The sequence below is a fragment of the Schistocerca gregaria genome, chromosome 6 (genome assembly GCF_023897955.1).
Source record: "Schistocerca gregaria isolate iqSchGreg1 chromosome 6, iqSchGreg1.2, whole genome shotgun sequence".
In the NCBI taxonomy this organism is placed as follows: domain Eukaryota; kingdom Metazoa; phylum Arthropoda; class Insecta; order Orthoptera; family Acrididae; genus Schistocerca; species Schistocerca gregaria.
Genome location: NC_064925.1, coordinates 182,483,577 through 182,511,451, shown reverse-complemented (window position 1 = coordinate 182,511,451; position 27,875 = coordinate 182,483,577). Strand labels below are relative to the sequence as shown.

At 42.0% G+C, this 27,875-nt stretch overlaps 11 non-coding genes across 11 annotated transcripts; all 11 read left to right on the top strand.

Moving 5' to 3' along the window:
- Positions 1-675: 675 nt before the first annotated feature.
- On the top strand, positions 676-782 carry LOC126279658 (U6 spliceosomal RNA). The gene has a single exon (XR_007551125.1). It is a non-coding gene; the product is annotated as a U6 spliceosomal RNA (small nuclear RNA).
- A 2,475-nt stretch (positions 783-3,257) lies between these two features.
- LOC126279317 (U6 spliceosomal RNA) lies at positions 3,258-3,364 on the top strand. Its single transcript, XR_007550802.1, has one exon. It is a non-coding gene; the product is annotated as a U6 spliceosomal RNA (small nuclear RNA).
- A 2,476-nt stretch (positions 3,365-5,840) lies between these two features.
- On the top strand, positions 5,841-5,947 carry LOC126279642 (U6 spliceosomal RNA). Its single transcript, XR_007551109.1, has one exon. It is a non-coding gene; the product is annotated as a U6 spliceosomal RNA (small nuclear RNA).
- Positions 5,948-8,424: 2,477 nt separating this feature from the next.
- On the top strand, positions 8,425-8,531 carry LOC126279333 (U6 spliceosomal RNA). The gene has a single exon (XR_007550817.1). It is a non-coding gene; the product is annotated as a U6 spliceosomal RNA (small nuclear RNA).
- A 2,475-nt stretch (positions 8,532-11,006) lies between these two features.
- On the top strand, positions 11,007-11,113 carry LOC126279332 (U6 spliceosomal RNA). The gene has a single exon (XR_007550816.1). It is a non-coding gene; the product is annotated as a U6 spliceosomal RNA (small nuclear RNA).
- Positions 11,114-13,589: 2,476 nt separating this feature from the next.
- Positions 13,590-13,696, top strand: LOC126279331 (U6 spliceosomal RNA). The gene has a single exon (XR_007550815.1). It is a non-coding gene; the product is annotated as a U6 spliceosomal RNA (small nuclear RNA).
- A 2,476-nt stretch (positions 13,697-16,172) lies between these two features.
- LOC126279330 (U6 spliceosomal RNA) lies at positions 16,173-16,279 on the top strand. The gene has a single exon (XR_007550814.1). It is a non-coding gene; the product is annotated as a U6 spliceosomal RNA (small nuclear RNA).
- A 2,474-nt stretch (positions 16,280-18,753) lies between these two features.
- On the top strand, positions 18,754-18,860 carry LOC126279329 (U6 spliceosomal RNA). The gene has a single exon (XR_007550813.1). It is a non-coding gene; the product is annotated as a U6 spliceosomal RNA (small nuclear RNA).
- Positions 18,861-21,334: 2,474 nt separating this feature from the next.
- LOC126279328 (U6 spliceosomal RNA) lies at positions 21,335-21,441 on the top strand. The gene has a single exon (XR_007550812.1). It is a non-coding gene; the product is annotated as a U6 spliceosomal RNA (small nuclear RNA).
- Positions 21,442-23,916: 2,475 nt separating this feature from the next.
- On the top strand, positions 23,917-24,023 carry LOC126279327 (U6 spliceosomal RNA). The gene has a single exon (XR_007550811.1). It is a non-coding gene; the product is annotated as a U6 spliceosomal RNA (small nuclear RNA).
- Positions 24,024-26,500: 2,477 nt separating this feature from the next.
- LOC126279695 (U6 spliceosomal RNA) lies at positions 26,501-26,607 on the top strand. The gene has a single exon (XR_007551159.1). It is a non-coding gene; the product is annotated as a U6 spliceosomal RNA (small nuclear RNA).
- The last annotated feature ends 1,268 nt before the right edge of the window (positions 26,608-27,875 follow it).

The following is a 27,875-nucleotide window of genomic DNA, read 5'->3' as shown; positions in this document are numbered from 1 at the left end:
CTCTTCTTGCAGTCACTATTGTCTTCTGGCGCCATTGGATGAATAGAACAATGCTTGGTCTCTGTGGAGTTCCTCAGTAATTTACATGGTCACAGGCTGTGTCTTCTTGTGTTGTACTTGATGTGTGAGTTAAAAGTTGCATTGCATATGAGCACTCTGTAATTAAATCGATAGGTATCGTAAGAAAATACCACTGCAAGAGTAATGCAATTTGTGTTAGCAGTGAAGACAGTTTGGCCAAAATATTCGCTTGTTTTGAGAGTCTTGAAGACCTGCTACCTGCTCCAGTCAGAGTCATTTATCCCACACATTAGAGAAGTGTGTTTCATACGTATGCCTATAAGACACTAAACTCGGGATGTGAGAACATGGCGACAATAGCTGCCAACACGTCTTGCTGCCGCCTAGCGGCAGCTGTGTGAAACTGCTGCTGCTCTGGGTGGATGGTGCGAGAGCAAACGACTCTACGATCTAAGTTTTACACCCAAAACTGCCAAATCTACAGTTGACAGAGCTGCCACTTACTAAGAACGACACCTCGCAATAATTAGTTCACAAATTAGCACTCGGCAGGCCTTGTGTTCCTCGCCAGAGCTGTGTAAACCTACGTCCAAGCCGAACCATGTTTGACGCGACGCCATAACTATATATACAATTTCAGAGGGCTCCTCGAATGTACTCGCTTCGGCGGTACATATACTAAAATTGGAACGATACAGAGAAGATTAGCATGGCCCCTGCGCAAGGATGACACGCAAAATCGTGAAGCGTTCCACACTTTTTTTCGCAATCTCACTCTCTCATGCCTCACATCAGCTGCTAATCCATCAGCCAACTACACAAGTTTCGCTTCATATCTGCACCCACTTGTCACAAACTATGCTCTCCATTTACGCAGTTCTCCTCCACTTTCTTTCATTCACAACAGAACATGACAAAACTGGCAATAAACCTATCCCTTACATCACCAATGCACATCTAAAATGTCACTCTAATAACAAGTCAGCAAGCACACCAAAACCACAAGTACATGTCACTAGCACCCCTTCAACACAAATCACAGCCAGGCTAAGCCTAGCACAGGCAAAAGCCTCTTCTCTTCCTCAGTATCACACTCAGCTGTCACAGCATCTCTTGCTACTGTCTCAATCATGTCATTTCATAACACACACCTACTGCCACACACAACATTTGGAAACCTTACACCAACTTTACACAAGATAGCTGCATGTTCCAAATCTTTCTCACTCACATACTTTCACTTAGACTACTGCTTAAATACACTCTAGCGCTCTAAAATTAGCTTGCATTACCTAATATTTATTTTTCTCTAACGCCTACAAAGCTTCTGGTGCCTGTAAGCCACTATCACATACTGTCTGCACACAGACCCACAATATTTATCTTTATTCATCTTCATGGCTGCAGCTGATGCCATAATTGTTTGAGCAGCATAAACAAACATGTGAAGGAAGGTGTATCTTTCATCATTAAGTGTGCAAGCTACCCCTTTACAGGAAGTTTATTTAACATTATGTTTCAAGTAACTTTCCTAGTGGCCTTGCTATCCAGCTGCAGCCTCATAATACAGACTGCAGGTGACACCTCATCAGGTTCTTAACTGAAGCATATCTGCCTGTGTAATAAGCCACTGCCCTTCACCTAAAAACCAACTATTACTGCAAATCTGTGGTGCATCAGCATGTCATGTACAAATTTCACTGGTGTGACCCACAAAGTATTTTCCCACATGTCTGGCAATCTGCCATTACATACAGTAACCTAAATAAATTCCAAAAGTGTCAGCCAATGAATACCACAACACTGAAGTGTTTAGACAGCAGACCAGTATGCTAATATTAACATATAGCATTTAGATGTGAGACTCTACTATTTTGACAGCACTTTGAATCCCATCAATGTGATACAAGTCGATGGTGTTCACAATTGCAGCTGATGCACCTCTCATCCTGTGTCTAGGAGAAAGATTGGACAAACTCTGCATGCAATATTCATCATGTTACATACACAGAAGCTCTACCACATAAGCAGATACAGAGCCAGTCAAGACACAAAACACTACCAAGCTTCAAGATTTCAGGAATAGACAACTACATCACAAACCAGTTTGTGTCACATGACACCAGTAGCTACTCAGTTACTAACTGCTTTCAAATACTAAATCTATCACTCTTTGTTCTGCACTAGCAATTCTTCCTGCAATAACAACATTCACCAACCTGGATTACAGCTGATTGACATTTCACAGGAACATAACTACAGCTACTAACACAATGCTAACCTTGTTTCTCTTACCACATGTCCCCTCGATATTTTAGGCTCACTCACACACCTCAATCACAGTGTTTCACTGTTGTCAAGTAGACCTGCCCTGTGTACACCTGGATCAACACAAATATATCACCTGGTATTGTACTGAAAACGGAACTATGTCCATCATTCCTACTACTATCTCACACAAGTCGCATTAACCCATCCATGCCCTGGTAATGACCTACACTGCTGTGTTTCAAAGTGTGCAATACGAATGCTGTTTTTAATGGTTCGTGAGGCTACTGTGTATCTTCTTGCAGTCACTATTGTCTTCTGGCGCCATTGGATGAATAGAACCATGCTTGGTCTCTGTGGAGTTCCTCAGTAATTTACATGGTCACAGGCTGTGTCTTCTTGTGTTGTACTTGATGTGTGAGTTAAAAGTTGCATTGCATATGAGCACTCTCTAATTAAATCGATAGGTATCGTAAGAAAGTACCACTGCAAGAGTAATGCAATTTGTGTTAGCAGTGAAGACAGTTTGGCCAAAATATTCGCTTGTTTTGAGAGTCTTGAAGACCTGCTACCTGCTCCAGTCAGAGTCATTTATCCCACACATTAGAGAAGTGTGTTTCATACGTATGCCTATAAGACACTAAACTCGGGATGTGAGAACATGGCGACAATAGCTGCCAACACGTCTTGCTGCCGCCTAGCGGCAGCTGTGTGAAACTGCTGCTGCTCTGGGTGGATGGTGCGAGAGCAAACGACTCTACGATCTAAGTTTTACACCCAAAACTGCCAAATCTACAGTTGACAGAGCTGCCACTTACTAAGAACGACACCTCGCAGTAATTAGTTCACAAATTAGCACTCGGAAGGCCTTGTGTTCCTCGCCAGAGCTGTGTAAACCTACGTCCAAGCCGAACCATGTTTGACGCGACGCCATAACTATATATACAATTTCAGAGGGCTCCTCGAATGTACTCGCTTCGGCGGTACATATACTAAAATTGGAACGATACAGAGAAGATTAGCATGGCCCCTGCGCAAGGATGACACGCAAAATCGTGAAGCGTTCCATATTTTTTTTCGCAATCTCACTCTCTCGCGCCTCACATCAGCTGCTAATACCATCAGCCAACTACACAAGTTCCCCTTCATATCTGCACCCACTTGTCACAAACTATGCTCTCCATTTACGCAGTTCTCCTCCACTTTCTTTCATTCACAACAGAACATGACAAAACTGGCAATAAACCTATCCCTTACATCACCAATGCACATCTAAAATGTCACTCTAATAACAAGTCAGCAAGCACACCAAAACCACAAGTACATGTCACTAGCACCCCTTCAACACAAATCACAGCCAGGCTAAGCCTAGCACAGGCAAAAGCCTCTTCTCTTCCTCAGTATCACACTCAGCTGTCACAGCATCTCTTGCTACTATCTCAATCATGTCATTTCATAACACACACCTACTGCCACACACAACATTTGGAAACCTTACACCAACTTTACACAAGATAGCTGCATGTTCCAAATCTTTCTCACTCACATACTTTCCCTTAGACTACTGCTTAAATACACTCTAGCGCTCTAAAATTAGCTTGCATTACCTAATATTTATTTTTCTCTAACGCCTACAAAGCTTCTGGTGCCTGTAAGCCACTATCACATACTGTCTGCACACAGACCCACAATATTTATCTTTATTCATCTTCATGGCTGCAGCTGATGCCATAATTGTTTGAGCAGCATAAACAAACATGTGAAGGAAGGTGTATCTTTCATGATTAAGTGTGCAAGCTACCCCTTTACAGGAAGTTTATTTAACATTATGTTTCAAGTAACTTTCCTAGTGGCCTTGCTATCCAGCTGCAGCCTCATAATACAGACTGCAGGTGACACCTCATCAGGTTCTTAACTGAAGCATATCTGCCTGTGTAATAAGCCACTGCCCTTCACCTAAAAACCAACTATTACTGCAAATCTGTGGTGCATCAGCATGTCATGTACAAATTTCACTGGTGTGACCCACAAAGTATTTTCCCACATGTCTGGCAATCTGCCATTACATACAGTAACCTAAATAAATTCCAAAAGTGTCAGCCAATGAATACCACAACACTGAAGTGTTTAGACAGCAGACCAGTATGCTAATATTAACATATAGCATTTAGATGTGAGACTCTACTATTTTGACAGCACTTTGAATCCCATCAATGTGATACAAGTCGATGGTGTTCACAATTGCAGCTGATGCACCTCTCATCCTGTGTCTAGGAGAAAGATTGGACAAACTCTGCATGCAATATTCATCATGTTACATACACAGAAGCTCTACCACATAAGCAGATACAGAGCCAGTCAAGACACAAAACACTAGCAAGCTTCAAGATTTCAGGAATAGACAACTACATCACAAACCAGTTTGTGTCACATGACACCAGTAGCTACTCAGTTATTAACTGCTTTCAAATACTAAATCTATCACTCTTTGTTCTGCACTAGCAATTCTTCCTGCAATAACAACATTCACCAACCTGGATTACAGCTGATTGACATTTCACAGGAACATAACTACAGCTACTAACACAATGCTAACCTGGTTTCTCTTACCACATGTCCCCTCGATATTTTAGGCTCATTCACACAACTCAATCACAGTGTTTCACTGTTGTCAAGTAGACCTGCCCTGTGTACACCTGGATCAACACAAATATATCACCTGGTATTGTACTGAAAACGGAACTATGTCCATCATTCCTACTACTATCTCACACAAGTCGCATTAACCCATCCATGCCCTGGTAATGACCTACACTGCTGTGTTTCAAAGTGTGCAATACGAATGCTGTTTTTAATGGTTCGTGAGGCTACTGTGTCTCTTCTTGCAGTCACTATTGTCTTCTGGCGCCATTGGATGAATAGAACCATGCTTGGTCTCTGTGGAGTTCCTCAGTAATTTACATGGTCACAGGCTGTGTCTTCTTGTGTTGTACTTGATGTGTGAGTTAAAAGTTGCATTGCATATGAGCACTCTGTAATTAAATCGATAGGTATCGTAAGAAAGTACCACTGCAAGAGTAATGCAATTTGTGTTAGCAGTGAAGACAGTTTGGCCAAAATATTCGCTTGTTTTGAGAGTCTTGAAGACCTGCTACCTGCTCCAGTCAGAGTCATTTATCCCACACATTAGAGAAGTGTGTTTAATACGTATGCCTATAAGACACTAAACTCGGGATATGAGAACATGGCGACAATAGCTGCCAACACGTCTTGCTGCCGCCTAGCGGCAGCTGTGTGAAACTGCTGCTGCTCTGGGTGGATGGTGCGAGAGCAAACGACTCTACGATCTAAGTTTTACACCCAAAACTGCCAAATCTACAGTTGACAGAGATGCCACTTACTAAGAACGACACCTCGCAGTAATTAGTTCACAAATTAGCACTCGGCAGGCCTTGTGTTCCTCGCCAGAGCTGTGTAAACCTACGTCCAAGCCGAACCATGTTTGACGCGACGCCATAACTATATATACAATTTCAGAGGGCTCCTCGAATGTACTCGCTTCGGCGGTACATATACTAAAATTGGAACGATACAGAGAAGATTAGCATGGCCCCTGCGCAAGGATGACACGCAAAATCGTGAAGCGTTCCTCATTTTTTTTTTCGCAAACTCATTCTCTCATGCCTCACATCAGCTGCTAATCCATCAGCCAACTACACAAGTTTCCCTTCATATCTGCACCCACTTGTCACAAACTATGCTCTCCATTTACGCAGTTCTCCTCCACTTTCTTTCATTCACAACAGAACATGACAAAACTGGCAATAAACCTATCCCTTACATCACCAATGCACATCTAAAATGTCACTCTAATAACAAGTCAGCTAGCACACCAAAACCACAAGTACATGTCACTAGCACCCCTTCAACACAAATCACAGCCAGGCTAAGCCTAGCACAGGCAAAAGCCTCTTCTCTTCCTCAGTATCACACTCAGCTGTCACAGCATCTCTTGCTACTGTCTCAATCATGTCATTTCATAACACACACCTACTGCCACACACAACATTTGGAAACCTTACACCAACTTTACACAAGATAGCTGCATGTTCCAAATCTTTCTCACTCACATACTTTCACTTAGACTACTGCTTAAATACACTCTAGCGCTCTAAAATTAGCTTGCATTACCTAATATTTATTTTTCTCTAACGCCTACAAAGCTTCTGGTGCCTGTAAGCCACTATCACATACTGTCTGCACACAGACCCACAATATTTATCTTTATTCATCTTCATGGCTGCAGCTGATGCCATAATTGTTTGAGCAGCATAAACAAACATGTGAAGGAAGGTGTATCTTTCATCATTAAGTGTGCAAACTACCCCTTTACAGGAAGTTTATTTAACATTATGTTTCAAGTAACTTTCCTAGTGGCCTTGCTATCCAGCTGCAGCCTCATAATACAGACTGCAGGTGACACCTCATCAGGTTCTTAACTGAAGCATATCTGCCTGTGTAATAAGCCACTGCCCTTCACCTAAAAACCAACTATTACTGCAAATCTGTGGTGCATCAGCATGTCATGTACAAATTTCACTGGTGTGACCCACAAAGTATTTTCCCACATGTCTGGCAATCTGCCATTACATACAGTTACCTAAATAAATTCCAAAAGTGTCAGCCAATGAATACCACAACACTGAAGTGTTTAGACAGCAGACCAGTATGCTAATATTAACATATAGCATTTAGATGTGAGACTCTACTATTTTGACAGCACTTTGAATCCCATCAATGTGATACAAGTCGATGGTGTTCACAATTGCAGCTGATGCACCTCTCATCCTGTGTCTAGGAGAAAGATTGGACAAACTCTGCATGCAATATTCATCATGTTACATACACAGAAGCTCTACCACATAAGCAGATACGGAGCCAGTCAAGACACAAAACACTAGCAAGCTTCAAGATTTCAGGAATAGACAACTACATCACAAACCAGTTTGTGTCACATGACACCAGTAACTACTCAGTTATTAACTGCTTTCAAATACTAAATCTATCACTCTTTGTTCTGCACTAGCAATTCTTCCTGCAATAACAACATTCACCAACCTGGATTACAGCTGATTGACATTTCACAGGAACATAACTACAGCTACTAACACAATGCTAACCTGGTTTCTCTTACCACATGTCCCCTCGATATTTTAGGCTCATTCACACACCTCAATCACAGTGTTTCACTGTTGTCAAGTAGACCTGCCCTGTGTACACCTGGATCAACACAAATATATCACCTGGTATTGTACTGAAAACGGAACTATGTTCATCATTCCTACTACTATCTCACACAAGTCGCATTAACCCATCCATGCCCTGGTAATGACCTACACTGCTGTGTTTCAAAGTGTGCAATACGAATGCTGTTTTTAATGGTTCGTGAGGCTACTGTGTCTCTTCTTGCAGTCACTATTGTCTTCTGGCGCCATTGGATGAATAGAACCATGCTTGGTCTCTGTGGAGTTCCTCAGTAATTTACATGGTCACAGGCTGTGTCTTCTTGTGTTGTACTTGATGTGTGAGTTAAAAGTTGCATTGCATATGAGCACTCTGTAATTAAATCGATAGGTATCATAAGAAAGTACCACTGCTAGAGTAATGCAATTTGTGTTAGCAGTGAAGACAGTTTGGCCAAAATATTCGCTTGTTTTGAGAGTCTTGAAGACCTGCTACCTGATCCAGTCAGAGTCATTTATCCCACACATTAGAGAAGTGTGTTTCATACGTATGCCTATAAGACACTAAACTCGGGATGTGAGAACATGGCGACAATAGCTGCCAACACGTCTTGCTGCCGCCTAGCGGCAGCTGTGTGAAACTGCTGCTGCTCTGGGTGGATGGTGCGAGAGCAAACGACTCTACGATCTAAGTTTTACACCCAAAACTGCCAAATCTACAGTTGACAGAGCTGCCACGTACTAAGAACGACAACTCGCAGTAATTAGTTCACAAATTAGCACTCGGCAGGCCTTGTGTTCCTCGCCAGAGCTGTGTAAACCTACGTCCAAGCCGAACCATGTTTGACGCGACGCCATAACTATATATACAATTTCAGAGGGCTCCTCGAATGTACTCGCTTCGGCGGTACATATACTAAAATTGGAACGATACAGAGAAGATTAGCATGGCCCCTGCGCAAGGATGACACGCAAAATCGTGAAGCGTTCCACATTTTTTTTCGCAATCTCACTCTCTCATGCCTCACATCAGCTGCTAATCCATCAGCCAACTACACAAGTTTCGCTTCATATCTGCACCCACTTGTCACAAACTATGCTCTCCATTTACGCAGTTCTCCTCCACTTTCTTTCATTCACAACAGAACATGACAAAACTGGCAATAAACCTATCCCTTACATCACCAATGCACATCTAAAATGTCACTCTAATAACAAGTCAGCTAGCACACCAAAACCACAAGTACATGTCATTAGCACCCCTTCAATACAAATCACAGCCAGGCTAAGCCTAGCACAGGCAAAAGCCTCTTCTCTTCCTCAGTATCACACTCAGCTGTCACAGCAACTCTTGCTACTGTCTCAATCATGTCATTTCATAACACACACCTACTGCCACACACAACATTTGGAAACCTTACACCAACTTTACACAAGATAGCTGCATGTTCCAAATCTTTCTCACTCACATACTTTCACTTAGACTACTGCTTAAATACACTCTAGCGCTCTAAAATTAGCTTGCATTACCTAATATTTATTTTTCTCTAACGCCTACAAAGCTTCTGGTGCCTGTAAGCCACTATCACATACTGTCTGCACACAGACCTACAATATTTATCTTTATTCATCTTCATGGCTGCAGCTGATGCCATAATTGTTTGAGCAGCATAAACAAACATGTGAAGGAAGGTGTATCTTTCATCATTAAGTGTGCAAGCTACCCCTTTACAGGAAGTTTATTTAACATTATGTTTCAAGTAACTTTCCTAGTGGCCTTGCTATCCAGCTGCAGCCTCATAATACAGACTGCAGGTGACACCTCATCAGGTTCTTAACTGAAGCATATCTGCCTGTGTAATAAGCCACTGCCCTTCACCTAAAAACCAACTATTACTGCAAATCTGTGGTGCATCAGCATGTCATGTACAAATTTCACTGGTGTGACCCACAAAGTATTTTCCCACATGTCTGGCAATCTGCCATTACATACAGTAACCTAAATAAATTCCAAAAGTGTCAGCCAATGAATACCACAACACTGAAGTGTTTAGACAGCAGACCAGTATGCTAATATTAACATATAGCATTTAGATGTGAGACTCTACTATTTTGACAGCACTTTGAATCCCATCAATGTGATACAAGTCGATGGTGTTCACAATTGCAGCTGATGCACCTCTCATCCTGTGTCTAGGAGAAAGATTGGACAAACTGTGCATGCAATATTCATCATGTTACATACACAGAAGCTCTACCACATAAGCAGATACAGAGCCAGTCAAGACACAAAACACTAGCAAGCTTCAAGATTTCAGGAATAGACAACTACATCACAAACCAGTTTGTGTCACATGACACCAGTAGCTACTCAGTTATTAACTGCTTTCAAATACTAAATCTATCACTCTTTGTTCTGCACTAGCAATTCTTCCTGCAATAACAACATTCACCAACCTGGATTACAACTGATTGACATTTCACAGGAACATAACTACAGCTACTAACACAATGCTAACCTGGTTTCTCTTACCACATGTCCCCTCGATATTTTAGGCTCATTCACACACCTCAATCACAGTGTTTCACTGTTGTCAAGTAGACCTGCCCTGTGTACACCTGGATCAACACAAATATATCACCTGGTATTGTACTGAAAACGGAACAATGTCCATCATTCCTACTTCTATCTCACACAAGTCGCATTAACCCATCCATGCCCTGGTAATGACCTACACTGCTGTGTTTCAAAGTGTGCAATACGAATGCTGTTTTTAATGGTTCGTGAGGCTACTGTGTCTCTTCTTGCAGTCACTATTGTCTTCTGGCGCCATTGGATGAATAGAACCATGCTTGGTCTCTGTGGAGTTCCTCAGTAATTTACATGGTCACAGGCTGTGTCTTCTTGTGTTGTACTTGATGTGTGAGTTAAAAGTTGCATTGTATATGAGCACTCTGTAATTAAATCGATAGGTATCGTAAGAAAATACCACTGCAAGAGTAATGCAATTTGTGTTAGCAGTGAAGACAGTTTGGCCAAAATATTCGCTTGTTTTGAGAGTCTTGAAGACCTGCTACCTGCTCCAGTCAGAGTCATTTATCCCACACATTAGAGAAGTGTGTTTCATACGTATGCCTATAAGACACTAAACTCGGGATGTGAGAACATGGCGACAATAGCTGCCAACACGTCTTGCTGCCGCCTAGCGGCAGCTGTGTGAAACTGCTGCTGCTCTGGGTGGATGGTGCGAGAGCAAACGACTCTACGATCTAAGTTTTACACCCAAAACTGCCAAATCTACAGTTGACACAGCTGCCACTTGCTAAGAACGACACCTCGCAGTAATTAGTTCACAAATTAGCACTCGGCAGGCCTTGTGTTCCTCGCCAGAGCTGTGTAAACCTACGTCCAAGCCGAACCATGTTTGACGCGACGCCATAACTATATATACAATTTCAGAGGGCTCCTCGAATGTACTCGCTTCGGCGGTACATATACTAAAATTGGAACGATACAGAGAAGATTAGCATGGCCCCTGCGCAAGGATGACACGCAAAATCGTGAAGCGTTCCACATTTTTTTTCGCAATCTCACTCTCTCACGCCTCACATCAGCTGCTAATACCATCAGCCAACTACACAAGTTTCGCTTCATATCTGCACCCACTTGTCACAAACTATGCTCTCCATTTACCCAGTTCTCCTCCACTTTCTTTCATTCACAACAGAACATGACAAAACTAACAATAAACCTATCCCTTACATCACCAATGCACATCTAAAATGTCACTCTAATAACAAGTCAGCAAGCACACCAAAACCACAAGTACATGTCACTAGCACCCCTTCAACACAAATCACAGCCAGGCTAAGCCTAGCACAGGCAAAAGCCTCTTCTCTTCCTCAGTATCACACTCAGCTGTCACAGCATCTCTTGCTACTGTCTCAATCATGTCATTTCATAACACACACCTACTGCCACACACAACATTTGGAAACCTTACACCAACTTTACACAAGATAGCTGCATGTTCCAAATCTTTCTCACTCACATACTTTCACTTAGACTACTGCTTAAATACACTCTAGCGCTCTAAAATTAGCTTGCATTACCTAATATTTATTTTTCTCTAACGCCTACAAAGCTTCTGGTGCCTGTAAGCCACTATCACATACTGTCTGCACACAGACCCACAATATTTATCTTTATTCATCTTCATGGCTGCAGCTGATGCCATAATTGTTTGAGCAGCATAAACAAACATGTGAAGGAAGGTGTATCTTTCATCATTAAGTGTGCAAGCTACCCCTTTACAGGAAGTTTATTTAACATTATGTTTCAAGTAACTTTCCTAGTGGCCTTGCTATCCAGCTGCAGCCTCATAATACAGACTGCAGGTGACACCTCATCAGGTTCTTAACTGAAGCATATCTGCCTGTGTAATAAGCCACTGCCCTTCACCTAAAAACCAACTATTACTGCAAATCTGTGGTGCATCAGCATGTCATGTACAAATTTCACTGGTGTGACCCACAAAGTATTTTCCCACATGTCTGGCAATCTGCCATTACATACAGTTACCTAAATAAATTCCAAAAGTGTCAGCCAATGAATACCACAACACTGAAGTGTTTAGACAGCAGACCAGTATGCTAATATTAACATATAGCATTTAGATGTGAGACTCTACTATTTTGACAGCACTTTGAATCCCATCAATGTGATACAAGTCGATGGTGTTCACAATTGCAGCTGATGCACCTCTCATCCTGTGTCTAGGAGAAAGATTGGACAAACTGTGCATGCAATATTCATCATGTTACATACACAGAAGCTCTACCACATAAGCAGATACAGAGCCAGTCAAGACACAAAACACTAGCAAGCTTCAAGATTTCAGGAATAGACAACTACATCACAAACCAGTTTGTGTCACATGACACCAGTAGCTACTCAGTTATTAACTGCTTTCAAATACTAAATCTATCACTCTTTGTTCTGCACTAGCAATTCTTCCTGCAATAACAACATTCACCAACCTGGATTACAACTGATTGACATTTCACAGGAACATAACTACAGCTACTAACACAATGCTAACCTGGTTTCTCTTACCACATGTCCCCTCGATATTTTAGGCTCATTCACACACCTCAATCACAGTGTTTCACTGTTGTCAAGTAGACCTGCCCTGTGTACACCTGGATCAACACAAATATATCACCTGGTATTGTACTGAAAACGGAACAATGTCCATCATTCCTACTTCTATCTCACACAAGTCGCATTAACCCATCCATGCCCTGGTAATGACCTACACTGCTGTGTTTCAAAGTGTGCAATACGAATGCTGTTTTTAATGGTTCGTGAGGCTACTGTGTCTCTTCTTGCAGTCACTATTGTCTTCTGGCGCCATTGGATGAATAGAACCATGCTTGGTCTCTGTGGAGTTCCTCAGTAATTTACATGGTCACAGGCTGTGTCTTCTTGTGTTGTACTTGATGTGTGAGTTAAAAGTTGCATTGTATATGAGCACTCTGTAATTAAATCGATAGGTATCGTAAGAAAATACCACTGCAAGAGTAATGCAATTTGTGTTAGCAGTGAAGACAGTTTGGCCAAAATATTCGCTTGTTTTGAGAGTCTTGAAGACCTGCTACCTGCTCCAGTCAGAGTCATTTATCCCACACATTAGAGAAGTGTGTTTCATACGTATGCCTATAAGACACTAAACTCGGGATGTGAGAACATGGCGACAATAGCTGCCAACACGTCTTGCTGCCGCCTAGCGGCAGCTGTGTGAAACTGCTGCTGCTCTGGGTGGATGGTGCGAGAGCAAACGACTCTACGATCTAAGTTTTACACCCAAAACTGCCAAATCTACAGTTGACACAGCTGCCACTTGCTAAGAACGACACCTCGCAGTAATTAGTTCACAAATTAGCACTCGGCAGGCCTTGTGTTCCTCGCCAGAGCTGTGTAAACCTACGTCCAAGCCGAACCATGTTTGACGCGACGCCATAACTATATATACAATTTCAGAGGGCTCCTCGAATGTACTCGCTTCGGCGGTACATATACTAAAATTGGAACGATACAGAGAAGATTAGCATGGCCCCTGCGCAAGGATGACACGCAAAATCGTGAAGCGTTCCACATTTTTTTTCGCAATCTCACTCTCTCACGCCTCACATCAGCTGCTAATACCATCAGCCAACTACACAAGTTTCGCTTCATATCTGCACCCACTTGTCACAAACTATGCTCTCCATTTACCCAGTTCTCCTCCACTTTCTTTCATTCACAACAGAACGTGACAAAACTAACAATAAACCTATCCCTTACATCACCAATGCACATCTAAAATGTCACTCTAATAACAAGTCAGCAAGCACACCAAAACCACAAGTACATGTCACTAGCACCCCTTCAACACAAATCACAGCCAGGCTAAGCCTAGCACAGGCAAAAGCCTCTTCTCTTCCTCAGTATCACACTCAGCTGTCACAGCATCTCTTGCTACTGTCTCAATCATGTCATTTCATAACACACACCTACTGCCACACACAACATTTGGAAACCTTACACCAACTTTACACAAGATAGCTGCATGTTCCAAATCTTTCTCACTCACATACTTTCACTTAGACTACTGCTTAAATACACTCTAGCGCTCTAAAATTAGCTTGCATTACCTAATATTTATTTTTCTCTAACGCCTACAAAGCTTCTGGTGCCTGTAAGCCACTATCACATACTGTCTGCACACAGACCCACAATATTTATCTTTATTCATCTTCATGGCTGCAGCTGATGCCATAATTGTTTGAGCAGCATAAACAAACATGTGAAGGAAGGTGTATCTTTCATCATTAAGTGTGCAAGCTACCCCTTTACAGGAAGTTTATTTAACATTATGTTTCAAGTAACTTTCCTAGTGGCCTTGCTATCCAGCTGCAGCCTCATAATACAGACTGCAGGTGACACCTCATCAGGTTCTTAACTGAAGCATATCTGCCTGTGTAATAAGCCACTGCCCTTCACCTAAAAACCAACTATTACTGCAAATCTGTGGTGCATCAGCATGTCATGTACAAATTTCACTGGTGTGACCCACAAAGTATTTTCCCACATGTCTGGCAATCTGCCATTACATACAGTTACCTAAATAAATTCCAAAAGTGTCAGCCAATGAATACCACAACACTGAAGTGTTTAGACAGCAGACCAGTATGCTAATATTAACATATAGCATTTAGATGTGAGACTCTACTATTTTGACAGCACTTTGAATCCCATCAATGTGATACAAGTCGATGGTGTTCACAATTGCAGCTGATGCACCTCTCATCCTGTGTCTAGGAGAAAGATTGGACAAACTCTGCATGTAATATTCATCATGTTACATAAACGGAAGCTCTACCACATAAGCAGATACAGAGCCAGTCAAGACACAAAACACTAGCAAGCTTCAAGATTTCAGGAATAGACAACTACATCACAAACCAGTTTGTGTCACATGACACCAGTAGCTACTCAGTTATTAACTGCTTTCAAATACTAAATCTATCACTCTTTGTTCTGCACTAGCAATTCTTCCTGCAATAACAACATTCACCGACCTGGATTACAGCTGATTGACATTTCACAGGAACATAACTACAGCTACTAACACAATGCTAACCTGGTTTCTCTTACCACATGTCCCCTCGATATTTTAGGCTCATTCACACACCTCAATCACAGTGTTTCACTGTTGTCAAGTAGACCTGCCCTGTGTACACCTGGATCAACACAAATATATCACCTGGTATTGTACTGAAAACGGAACTATGTTCATCATTCCTACTACTATCTCACACAAGTCGCATTAACCCATCCATGCCCTGGTAATGACCTACACTGCTGTGTTTCAAAGTGTGCAATACGAATGCTGTTTTTAATGGTTCGTGAGGCTACTGTGTCTCTTCTTGCAGTCACTATTGTCTTCTGGCGCCATTGGATGAATAGAACCATGCTTGGTCTCTGTGGAGTTCCTCAGTAATTTACATGGTCACAGGCTGTGTCTTCTTGTGTTGTACTTGATGTGTGAGTTAAAAGTTGCATTGCATATGAGCACTCTGTAATTAAATCGATAGGTATCATAAGAAAGTACCACTGCTAGAGTAATGCAATTTGTGTTAGCAGTGAAGACAGTTTGGCCAAAATATTCGCTTGTTTTGAGAGTCTTGAAGACCTGCTACCTGATCCAGTCAGAGTCATTTATCCCACACATTAGAGAAGTGTGTTTCATACGTATGCCTATAAGACACTAAACTCGGGATGTGAGAACGTGGCGACAATAGCTGCCAACACGTCTTGCTGCCGCCTAGCGGCAGCTGTGTGAAACTGCTGCTGCTCTGGGTGGATGGTGCGAGAGCAAACGACTCTACGATCTAAGTTTTACACCCAAAACTGCCAAATCTACAGTTGACAGAGCTGCCACTTACTAAGAACGACACCTCGCAGTAATTAGTTCACAAATTAGCACTCGGCAGGCCTTGTGTTCCTCGCCAGAGCTGTGTAAACCTACGTCCAAGCCGAACCATGTTTGACGCGACGCCATAACTATATATACAATTTCAGAGGGCTCCTCGAATGTACTCGCTTCGGCGGTACATATACTAAAATTGGAACGATACAGAGAAGATTAGCATGGCCCCTGCGCAAGGATGACACGCAAAATCGTGAAGCGTTCCACATTTTTTTTCGCAATCTCACTCTCTCATGCCTCACATCAGCTGCTAATCCATCAGCCAACTACACAAGTTTCGCTTCATATCTGCACCCACTTGTCACAAACTATGCTCTCCATTTACGCAGTTCTCCTCCACTTTCTTTCATTCACAACAGAACATGACAAAACTGGCAAAAAACCTATCCCTTACATCACCAATGCACATCTAAAATGTCACTCTAATAACAAGTCAGCTAGCACACCAAAACCACAAGTACATGTCACTAGCACCCCTTCAACACAAATCACAGCCAGGCTAAGCCTAGCACAGGCAAAAGCCTCTTCTCTTCCTCAGTATCACACTCAGCTGTCACAGCATCTCTTGCTACTGTCTCAATCATGTCATTTCATAACACACACCTACTGCCACACACAACATTTGGAAACCTTACACCAACTTTACACAAGATAGCTGCATGTTCCAAATCTTTCTCACTCACATACTTTCACTTAGACTACTGCTTAAATACACTCTAGCGCTCTAAAATTAGCTTGCATTACCTAATATTTATTTTTCTCTAACGCCTACAAAGCTTCTGGTGCCTGTAAGCCACTATCACATACTGTCTGCACACAGACCCACAATATTTATCTTTATTCATCTTCATGGCTGCAGCTGATGCCATAATTGTTTGAGCAGCATAAACAAACATGTGAAGGAAGGTGTATCTTTCATCATTAAGTGTGCAAGCTACCCCTTTACAGGAAGTTTATTTAACATTATGTTTCAAGTAACTTTCCTAGTGGCCTTGCTATCGAGCTGCAGCCTCATAATACAGACTGCAGGTGACACCTCATCAGGTTCTTAACTGAAGCATATCTGCCTGTGTAATAAGCCACTGCCCTTCACCTAAAAACCAACTATTACTGCAAATCTGTGGTGCATCAGCATGTCATGTACAAATTTCACTGGTGTGACCCACAAAGTATTTTCCCACATGTCTGGCAATCTGCCATTACATACAGTTACCTAAATAAATTCCAAAAGTGTCAGCCAATGAATACCACAACACTGAAGTGTTTAGACAGCAGACCAGTATGCTAATATTAACATATAGCATTTAGATGTGAGACTCTACTATTTTGACAGCACTTTGAATCCCATCAATGTGATACAAGTCGATGGTGTTCACAATTGCAGCTGATGCACCTCTCATCCTGTGTCTAGGAGAAAGATTGGACAAACTCTGCATGCAATATTCATCATGTTACATACACAGAAGCTCTACCACATAAGCAGATACAGAGCCAGTCAAGACACAAAACACTAGCAAGCTTCAAGATTTCAGGAATAGACAACTACATCACAAACCAGTTTGTGTCACATGACACCAGTAGCTACTCAGTTATTAACTGCTTTCAAATACTAAATCTATCACTCTTTGTTCTGCACTAGCAATTCTTCCTGCAATAACAACATTCACCAACCTGGATTACAGCTGATTGACATTTCACAGGAACATAACTACAGCTACTAACACAATGCTAACCTGGTTTCTCTTACCACATGCCCCTCGATATTTTAGGCTCATTCACACACCTCAATCACAGTGTTTCACTGTTGTCAAGTAGACCTTTCCTGTGTACACCTGGATCAACACAAATATATCACCTGGTATTGTACTGAAAACGGAACTATGTCCATCATTCCTACTACTATCTCACACAAGTCGCATTAACCCATCCATGCCCTGGTAATGACCTACACTGCTGTGTTTCAAAGTGTGCAATACGAATGCTGTTTTTAATGGTTCGTGACGCTACTGTGTCTCTTCTTGCAGTCACTATTGTCTTCTGGCGCCATTGGATGAATAGAACCATGCTTGGTCTCTGTGGAGTTCCTCAGTAATTTACATGGTCACAGGCTGTGTCTTCTTGTGTTGTACTTGATGTGTGAGTTAAAAGTTGCATTGCATATGAGCACTCTGTAATTAAATCGATAGGTATCATAAGAAAGTACCACTGCTAGAGTAATGCAATTTGTGTTAGCAGTGAAGACAGTTTGGCCAAAATATTCGCTTGTTTTGAGAGTCTTGAAGACCTGCTACCTGATCCAGTCAGAGTCATTTATCCCACACATTAGAGAAGTGTGTTTCATACGTATGCCTATAAGACACTAAACTCGGGATGTGAGAACATGGCGACAATAGCTGCCAACACGTCTTGCTGCCGCCTAGCGGCAGCTGTGTGAAACTGCTGCTGCTCTGGGTGGATGGTGCGAGAGCAAACGACTCTACGATCTAAGTTTTACACCCAAAACTGCCAAATCTACAGTTGACAGAGCTGCCACGTACTAAGAACGACACCTCGCAGTAATTAGTTCACAAATTAGCACTCGGCAGGCCTTGTGTTACTCGCCAGAGCTGTGTAAACCTACGTCCAAGCCGAACCATGTTTGACGCGACGCCATAACTATATATACAATTTCAGAGGGCTCCTCGAATGTACTCGCTTCGGCGGTACATATACTAAAATTGGAACGATACAGAGAAGATTAGCATGGCCCCTGCGCAAGGATGACACGCAAAATCGTGAAGCGTTCCACATTTTTTTTCGCAATCTCACTCTCTCATGCCTCACATCAGCTGCTAATCCATCAGCCAACTACACAAGTTTCGCTTCATATCTGCACCCACTTGTCACAAACTATGCTCTCCATTTACGCAGTTCTCCTCCACTTTCTTTCATTCACAACAGAACATGACAAAACTGGCAATAAACCTATCCCTTACATCACCAATGCACATCTAAAATGTCACTCTAATAACAAGTCAGCTAGCACACCAAAACCACAAGTACATGTCACTAGCACCCCTTCAACACAAATCACAGCCAGGCTAAGCCTAGCACAGGCAAAAGCCTCTTCTCTTCCTCAGTATCACACTCAGCTGTCACAGCATCTCTTGCTACTGTCTCAATCATGTCATTTCATAACACACACCTACTGCCACACACAACATTTGGAAACCTTACACCAACTTTACACAAGATAGCTGCATGTTCCAAATCTTTCTCACTCACATACTTTCACTTAGACTACTGCTTAAATACACTCTAGCGCTCTAAAATTAGCTTGCATTACCTAATATTTATTTTTCTCTAACGCCTACAAAGCTTCTGGTGCCTGTAAGCCACTATCACATACTGTCTGCACACAGACCCACAATATTTATCTTTATTCATCTTCATGGCTGCAGCTGATGCCATAATTGTTTGAGCAGCATAAACAAACATGTGAAGGAAGGTGTATCTTTCATCATTAAGTGTGCAAGCTACCCCTTTACAGGAAGTTTATTTAACATTATGTTTCAAGTAACTTTCCTAGTGGCCTTGCTATCCAGCTGCAGCCTCATAATACAGACTGCAGGTGACACCTCATCAGGTTCTTAACTGAAGCATATCTGCCTGTGTAATAAGCCACTGCCCTTCACCTAAAAACCAACTATTACTGCAAATCTGTGGTGCATCAGCATGTCATGTACAAATTTCACTGGTGTGACCCACAAAGTATTTTCCCACATGTCTGGCAATCTGCCATTACATACAGTTACCTAAATAAATTCCAAAAGTGTCAGCCAATGAATACCACAACACTGAAGTGTTTAGACAGCAGACCAGTATGCTAATATTAACATATAGCATTTAGATGTGAGACTCTACTATTTTGACAGCACTTTGAATCCCATCAATGTGATACAAGTCGATGGTGTTCACAATTGCAGCTGATGCACCTCTCATCCTGTGTCTAGGAGAAAGATTGGACAAACTCTGCATGCAATATTCATCATGTTACATACACAGAAGCTCTACCACATAAGCAGATACAGAGCCAGTCAAGACACAAAACACTAGCAAGCTTCAAGATTTCAGGAATAGACAACTACATCACAAACCAGTTTGTGTCACATGACACCAGTAGCTACTCAGTTATTAACTGCTTTCAAATACTAAATCTATCACTCTTTGTTCTGCACTAGCAATTCTTCCTGCAATAACAACATTCACCAACCTGGATTACAGCTGATTGACATTTCACAGGAACATAACTACAGCTACTAACACAATGCTAACCTGGTTTCTCTTACCACATGCCCCTCGATATTTTAGGCTCATTCACACACCTCAATCACAGTGTTTCACTGTTGTCAAGTAGACCTTTCCTGTGTACACCTGGATCAACACAAATATATCACCTGGTATTGTACTGAAAACGGAACTATGTCCATCATTCCTACTACTATCTCACACAAGTCGCATTAACCCATCCATGCCCTGGTAATGACCTACACTGCTGTGTTTCAAAGTGTGCAATACGAATGCTGTTTTTAATGGTTCGTGAGGCTACTGTGTCTCTTCTTGCAGTCACTATTGTCTTCTGGCGCCATTGGATGAATAGAACCATGCTTGGTCTCTGTGGAGTTCCTCAGTAATTTACATGGTCACAGGCTGTGTCTTCTTGTGTTGTACTTGATGTGTGAGTTAAAAGTTGCATTGCATATGAGCACTCTGTAATTAAATCGATAGGTATCATAAGAAAGTACCACTGCTAGAGTAATGCAATTTGTGTTAGCAGTGAAGACAGTTTGGCCAAAATATTCGCTTGTTTTGAGAGTCTTGAAGACCTGCTACCTGATCCAGTCAGAGTCATTTATCCCACACATTAGAGAAGTGTGTTTCATACGTATGCCTATAAGACACTAAACTCGGGATGTGAGAACATGGCGACAATAGCTGCCAACACGTCTTGCTGCCGCCTAGCGGCAGCTGTGTGAAACTGCTGCTGCTCTGGGTGGATGGTGCGAGAGCAAACGACTCTACGATCTAAGTTTTACACCCAAAACTGCCAAATCTACAGTTGACAGAGCTGCCACGTACTAAGAACGACACCTCGCAGTAATTAGTTCACAAATTAGCACTCGGCAGGCATTGTGTTCCTCGCCAGAGCTGTGTAAACCTACGTCCAAGCCGAACCATGTTTGACGCGACGCCATAACTATATATACAATTTCAGAGGGCTCCTCGAATGTACTCGCTTCGGCGGTACATATACTAAAATTGGAACGATACAGAGAAGATTAGCATGGCCCCTGCGCAAGGATGACACGCAAAATCGTGAAGCGTTCCACATTTTTTTTCGCAATCTCACTCTCTCATGCCTCACATCAGCTGCTAATCCATCAGCCAACTACACAAGTTTCGCTTCATATCTGCACCCACTTGTCACAAACTATGCTCTCCATTTACGCAGTTCTCCTCCACTTTCTTTCATTCACAACAGAACATGACAAAACTGGCAATAAACCTATCCCTTACATCACCAATGCACATCTAAAATGTCACTCTAATAACAAGTCAGCTAGCACACCAAAACCACAAGTACATGTCACTAGCACCCCTTCAACACAAATCACAGCCAGGCTAAGCCTAGCACAGGCAAAAGCCTCTTCTCTTCCTCAGTATCACACTCAGCTGTCACAGCATCTCTTGCTACTGTCTCAATCATGTCATTTCATAACACACACCTACTGCCACACACAACATTTGGAAACCTTACACCAACTTTACACAAGATAGCTGCATGTTCCAAATCTTTCTCACTCACATACTTTCACTTAGACTACTGCTTAAATACACTCTAGCGCTCTAAAATTAGCTTGCATTACCTAATATTTATTTTTCTCTAACGCCTACAAAGCTTCTGGTGCCTGTAAGCCACTATCACATACTGTCTGCACACAGACCCACAATATTTATCTTTATTCATCTTCATGGCTGCAGCTGATGCCATAATTGTTTGAGCAGCATAAACAAACATGTGAAGGAAGGTGTATCTTTCATGATTAAGTGTGCAAGCTACCCCTTTACAGGAAGTTTATTTAACATTATGTTTCAAGTAACTTTCCTAGTGGCCTTGCTATCCAGCTGCAGCCTCATAATACAGACTGCAGGTGACACCTCATCAGGTTCTTAACTGAAGCATATCTGCCTGTGTAATAAGCCACTGCCCTTCACCTAAAAACCAACTATTACTGCAAATCTGTGGTGCATCAGCATGTCATGTACAAATTTCACTGGTGTGACCCACAAAGTATTTTCCCACATGTCTGGCAATCTGCCATTACATACAGTTACCTAAATAAATTCCAAAAGTGTCAGCCAATGAATACCACAACACTGAAGTGTTTAGACAGCAGACCAGTATGCTAATATTAACATATAGCATTTAGATGTGAGACTCTACTATTTTGACAGCACTTTGAATCCCATCAATGTGATACAAGTCGATGGTGTTCACAATTGCAGCTGATGCACCTCTCATCCTGTGTCTAGGAGAAAGATTGGACAAACTCTGCATGCAATATTCATCATGTTACATACACAGAAGCTCTACCACATAAGCAGATACAGAGCCAGTCAAGACACAAAACACTAGCAAGCTTCAAGATTTCAGGAATAGACAACTACATCACAAACCAGTTTGTGTCACATGACACCAGTAGCAACTCAGTTATTAACTGCTTTCAAATACTAAATCTATCACTCTTTGTTCTGCACTAGCAATTCTTCGTGCAATAACAACATTCACCAACCTGGATTACAGCTGATTGACATTTCACAGGAACATAACTACAGCTACTAACACAATGCTAACCTGGTTTCTCTTACCACATGTCCCCTCGATATTTTAGGCTCATTCACACACCTCAATCACAGTGTTTCACTGTTGTCAAGTAGACCTGCCCTGTGTACACCTGGATCAACACAAACATATCACCTGGTATGGTACTGAAAACGGACCTATGTCCATCATTCCTACTTCTATCTCACACAAGTCGCATTAACCCATCCATGCCCTAGTAATGAGCTACACTACTGTGTTTCAAAGTGTGCAATACGAATGCTGTTTTTAATGGTTCGTGCGGCTACTGTGTCTCTTCTTGCAGTCACTATTGTCTCCTGGCGCCATTGGATGAATAGAACCATGCTTGGTCTCTGTGGAGTTCCTCAGTAATTTACATGGTCACAGGCTGTGTCTTCTTGTGTTGTACTTGATGTGTGAGTTAAAAGTTGCATTGCATATGAGCACTCTGTAATTAAATCGATAGGTATCGTAAGAAAGTACCACTGCAAGAGTAATGCAATTTGTGTTAGCAGTGAAGACAGTTTGGCCAAAATATTCGCTTGTTTTGAGAGTCTTGAAGACCTGCTATCTGATCCAGTCAGAGTCATTTATCCCACACATTAGAGAAGTGTGTTTCATACGTATGCCTATAAGACACTAAACTCGGGATGTGAGAACATGGCGACAATAGCTGCCAACACGTCTTGCTGCCGCCTAGCGGCAGCTGTGTGAAACTGCTGCTGCTCTGGGTGGATGGTGCGAGAGCAAACGACTCTATGATCTAAGTTTTACACCCAAAACTGCCAAATCTACAGTTGACAGAGCTGCCACTTACTAAGAACGACACCTCGCAGTAATTAGTTCACAAATTAGCACTCGGCAGGCCTTGTGTTCCTCGCCAGAGCTGTGTAAACCTACGTCCAAGCCGAACCATGTTTGACGCGACGCCATAACTATATATACAATTTCAGAGGGCTCCTCGAATGTACTCGCTTCGGCGGTACATATACTAAAATTGGAACGATACAGAGAAGATTAGCATGGCCCCTGCGCAAGGATGACACGCAAAATCGTGAAGCGTTCCACATTTTTTTTTCGCAATCTCACTCTCCCACGCCTCACATCAGCTGCTAATACCATCAGCCAACTACACAAGTTTCGCTTCATATCTGCACCCACTTGTCACAAACTATGCTCTCCATTTACGCAGTTCTCCTCCACTTTCTTTCATTCACAACAGAACATGACAAAACTGGCAATAAACCTATCCCTTACATCACCAATGCACATCTAAAATGTCACTCTAATAACAAGTCAGCAAGCACACCAAAACCACAAGTACATGTCACTAGCACCCCTTCAACACAAATCACAGCCAGGCTAAGCCTAGCACAGGCAAAAGCCTCTTCTCTTCCTCAGTATCACACTCAGCTGTCACAGCATCTCTTGCTACTGTCTCAATCATGTCATTTCATAACACACACCTACTGCCACACACAACATTTGGAAACCTTACACCAACTTTACACAAGATAGCTGCATGTTCCAAATCTTTCTCACTCACATACTTTCACTTAGACTACTGCTTAAATACACTCTAGCGCTCTAAAATTAGCTTGCATTACCTAATATTTATTTTTCTCTAACGCCTACAAAGCTTCTGGTGCCTGTAAGCCACTATCACATACTGTCTGCACACAGACCCACAATATTTATCTTTATTCATCTTCATGGCTGCAGCTGATGCCATAATTGTTTGAGCAGCATAAACAAACATGTGAAGGAAGGTGTATCTTTCATCATTAAGTGTGCAAGCTACCCCTTTACAGGAAGTTTATTTAACATTATGTTTCAAGTAACTTTCCTAGTGGCCTTGCTATCGAGCTGCAGCCTCATAATACAGACTGCAGGTGACACCTCATCAGGTTCTTAACTGAAGCATATCTGCCTGTGTAATAAGCCACTGCCCTTCACCTAAAAACCAACTATTACTGCAAATCTGTGGTGCATCAGCATGTCATGTACAAATTTCACTGGTGTGACCCACAAAGTATTTTCCCACATGTCTGGCAATCTGCCATTACATACAGTTACCTAAATAAATTCCAAAAGTGTCAGCCAATGAATACCACAACACTGAAGTGTTTAGACAGCAGACCAGTATGCTAATATTAACATATAGCATTTAGATGTGAGACTCTACTATTTTGACAGCACTTTGAATCCCATCAATGTGATACAAGTCGATGGTGTTCACAATTGCAGCTGATGCACCTCTCATCCTGTGTCTAGGAGAAAGATTGGACAAACTCTGCATGCAATATTCATCATGTTACATATACAGAAGCTCTACCACATAAGCAGATACAGAGCCAGTCAAGACACAAAACACTAGCAAGCTTCAAGATTTCAGGAATAGACAACTACATCACAAACCAGTTTGTGTCACATGACACCAGTAGCTACTCAGTTATTAACTGCTTTCAAATACTAAATCTATCACTCTTTGTTCTGCACTAGCAATTCTTCCTGCAATAACAACATTCACCAACCTGGATTACAGCTGATTGACATTTCACAGGAACATAACTACAGCTACTAACACAATGCTAACCTGGTTTCTCTTACCACATGTCCCCTCGATATTTTAGGCTCATTCACACAACTCAATCACAGTGTTTCACTGTTGTCAAGTAGACCTGCCCTGTGTACACCTGGATCAACACAAATATATCACCTGGTATTGTACTGAAAACGGAACTATGTCCATCATTCCTACTACTATCTCACACAAGTCGCATTAACCCATCCATGCCCTGGTAATGACCTACACTGCTGTGTTTCAAAGTGTGCAATACGAATGCTGTTTTTAATGGTTCGTGAGGCTACTGTGTCTCTTCTTGCAGTCACTATTGTCTTCTGGCGCCATTGGATGAATAGAACCATGCTTGGTCTCTGTGGAGTTCCTCAGTAATTTACATGGTCACAGGCTGTGTCTTCTTGTGTTGTACTTGATGTGTGAGTTAAAAGTTGCATTGCATATGAGCACTCTGTAATTAAATCGATAGGTATCGTAAGAAAGTACCACTGCAAGAGTAATGCAATTTGTGTTAGCAGTGAAGACAGTTTGGCCAAAATATTCGCTTGTTTTGAGAGTCTTGAAGACCTGCTACCTGATCCAGTCAGAGTCATTTATCCCACACATTAGAGAAGTGTGTTTCATACGTATGCCTATAAGACACTAAACTCGGGATGTGAGAACATGGCGACAATAGCTGCCAACACGTCTTGCTGCCGCCTAGCGGCAGCTGTGTGAAACTGCTGCTGCTCTGGGTGGATGGTGCGAGAGCAAACGACTCTATGATCTAAGTTTTACACCCAAAACTGCCAAATCTACAGTTGACAGAGCTGCCACTTACTAAGAACGACACCTCGCAGTAATTAGTTCACAAATTAGCACTCGGCAGGCCTTGTGTTCCTCGCCAGAGCTGTGTAAACCTACGTCCAAGCCGAACCATGTTTGACGCGACGCCATAACTATATATACAATTTCAGAGGGCTCCTCGAATGTACTCGCTTCGGCGGTACATATACTAAAATTGGAACGATACAGAGAAGATTAACATGGCCCCTGCGCAAGGATGACACGCAAAATCGTGAAGCGTTCCACATTTTTTTTCGCAATCTCACTCTCTCACGCCTCACATCAGCTGCTAATACCATCAGCCAACTACACAAGTTTCGCTTCATATCTGCACCCACTTGTCACAAACTATGCTCTCCATTTACGCAGTTCTCCTCCACTTTCTTTCATTCACAACAGAACATGACAAAACTGGCAATAAACCTATCCCTTACATCACCAATGCACATCTAAAATGTCACTCTAATAACAAGTCAGCAAGCACACCAAAACCACAAGTACATGTCACTAGCACCCCTTCAACACAAATCACAGCCAGGCTAAGCCTAGCACAGGCAAAAGCCTCTTCTCTTCCTCAGTATCACACTCAGCTGTCACAGCATCTCTTGCTACTGTCTCAATCATGTCATTTCATAACACACACCTACTGCCACACACAACATTTGGAAACCTTACACCAACTTTACACAAGATAGCTGCATGTTCCAAATCTTTCTCACTCACATACTTTCACTTAGACTACTGCTTAAATTCACTCTAGCGCTCTAAAATTAGCTTGCATTACCTAATATTTATTTTTCTCTAACGCCTACAAAGCTTCTGGTGCCTGTAAGCCACTATCACATACTGTCTGCACACAGACCCACAATATTTATCTTTATTCATCTTCATGGCTGCAGCTGATGCCATAATTGTATCAGCAGCATAAACAAACATGTGAAGGAAGGTGTATCTTTCATCATTAAGTGTGTAAGCTACCCCTTTACAGGAAGTTTATTTAACATTATGTTTCAAGTAACTTTCCTAGTGGCCTTGCTATCCAGCTGCAGCCTCATAATACAGACTGCAGGTGACACCTCATCAGGTTCTTAACTGAAGCATATCTGCCTGTGTAATAAGCCACTGCCCTTCACCTAAAAACCAACTATTACTGCAAATCTGTGGTGCATCAGCATGTCATGTACAAATTTCACTGGTGTGACCCACAAAGTATTTTCCCACATGTCTGGCAATCTGCCATTACATACAGTTACCTAAATAAATTCCAAAAGTGTCAGCCAATGAATACCACAACACTGAAGTGTTTAGACAGCAGACCAGTATGCTAATATTAACATATAGCATTTAGATGTGAGACTCTACTATTTTGACAGCACTTTGAATCCCATCAATGTGATACAAGTCGATGGTGTTCACAATTGCAGCTGATGCACCTCTCATCCTGTGTCTAGGAGAAAGATTGGACAAACTCTGCATGCAATATTCATCATGTTACATACACAGAAGCTCTACCACATAAG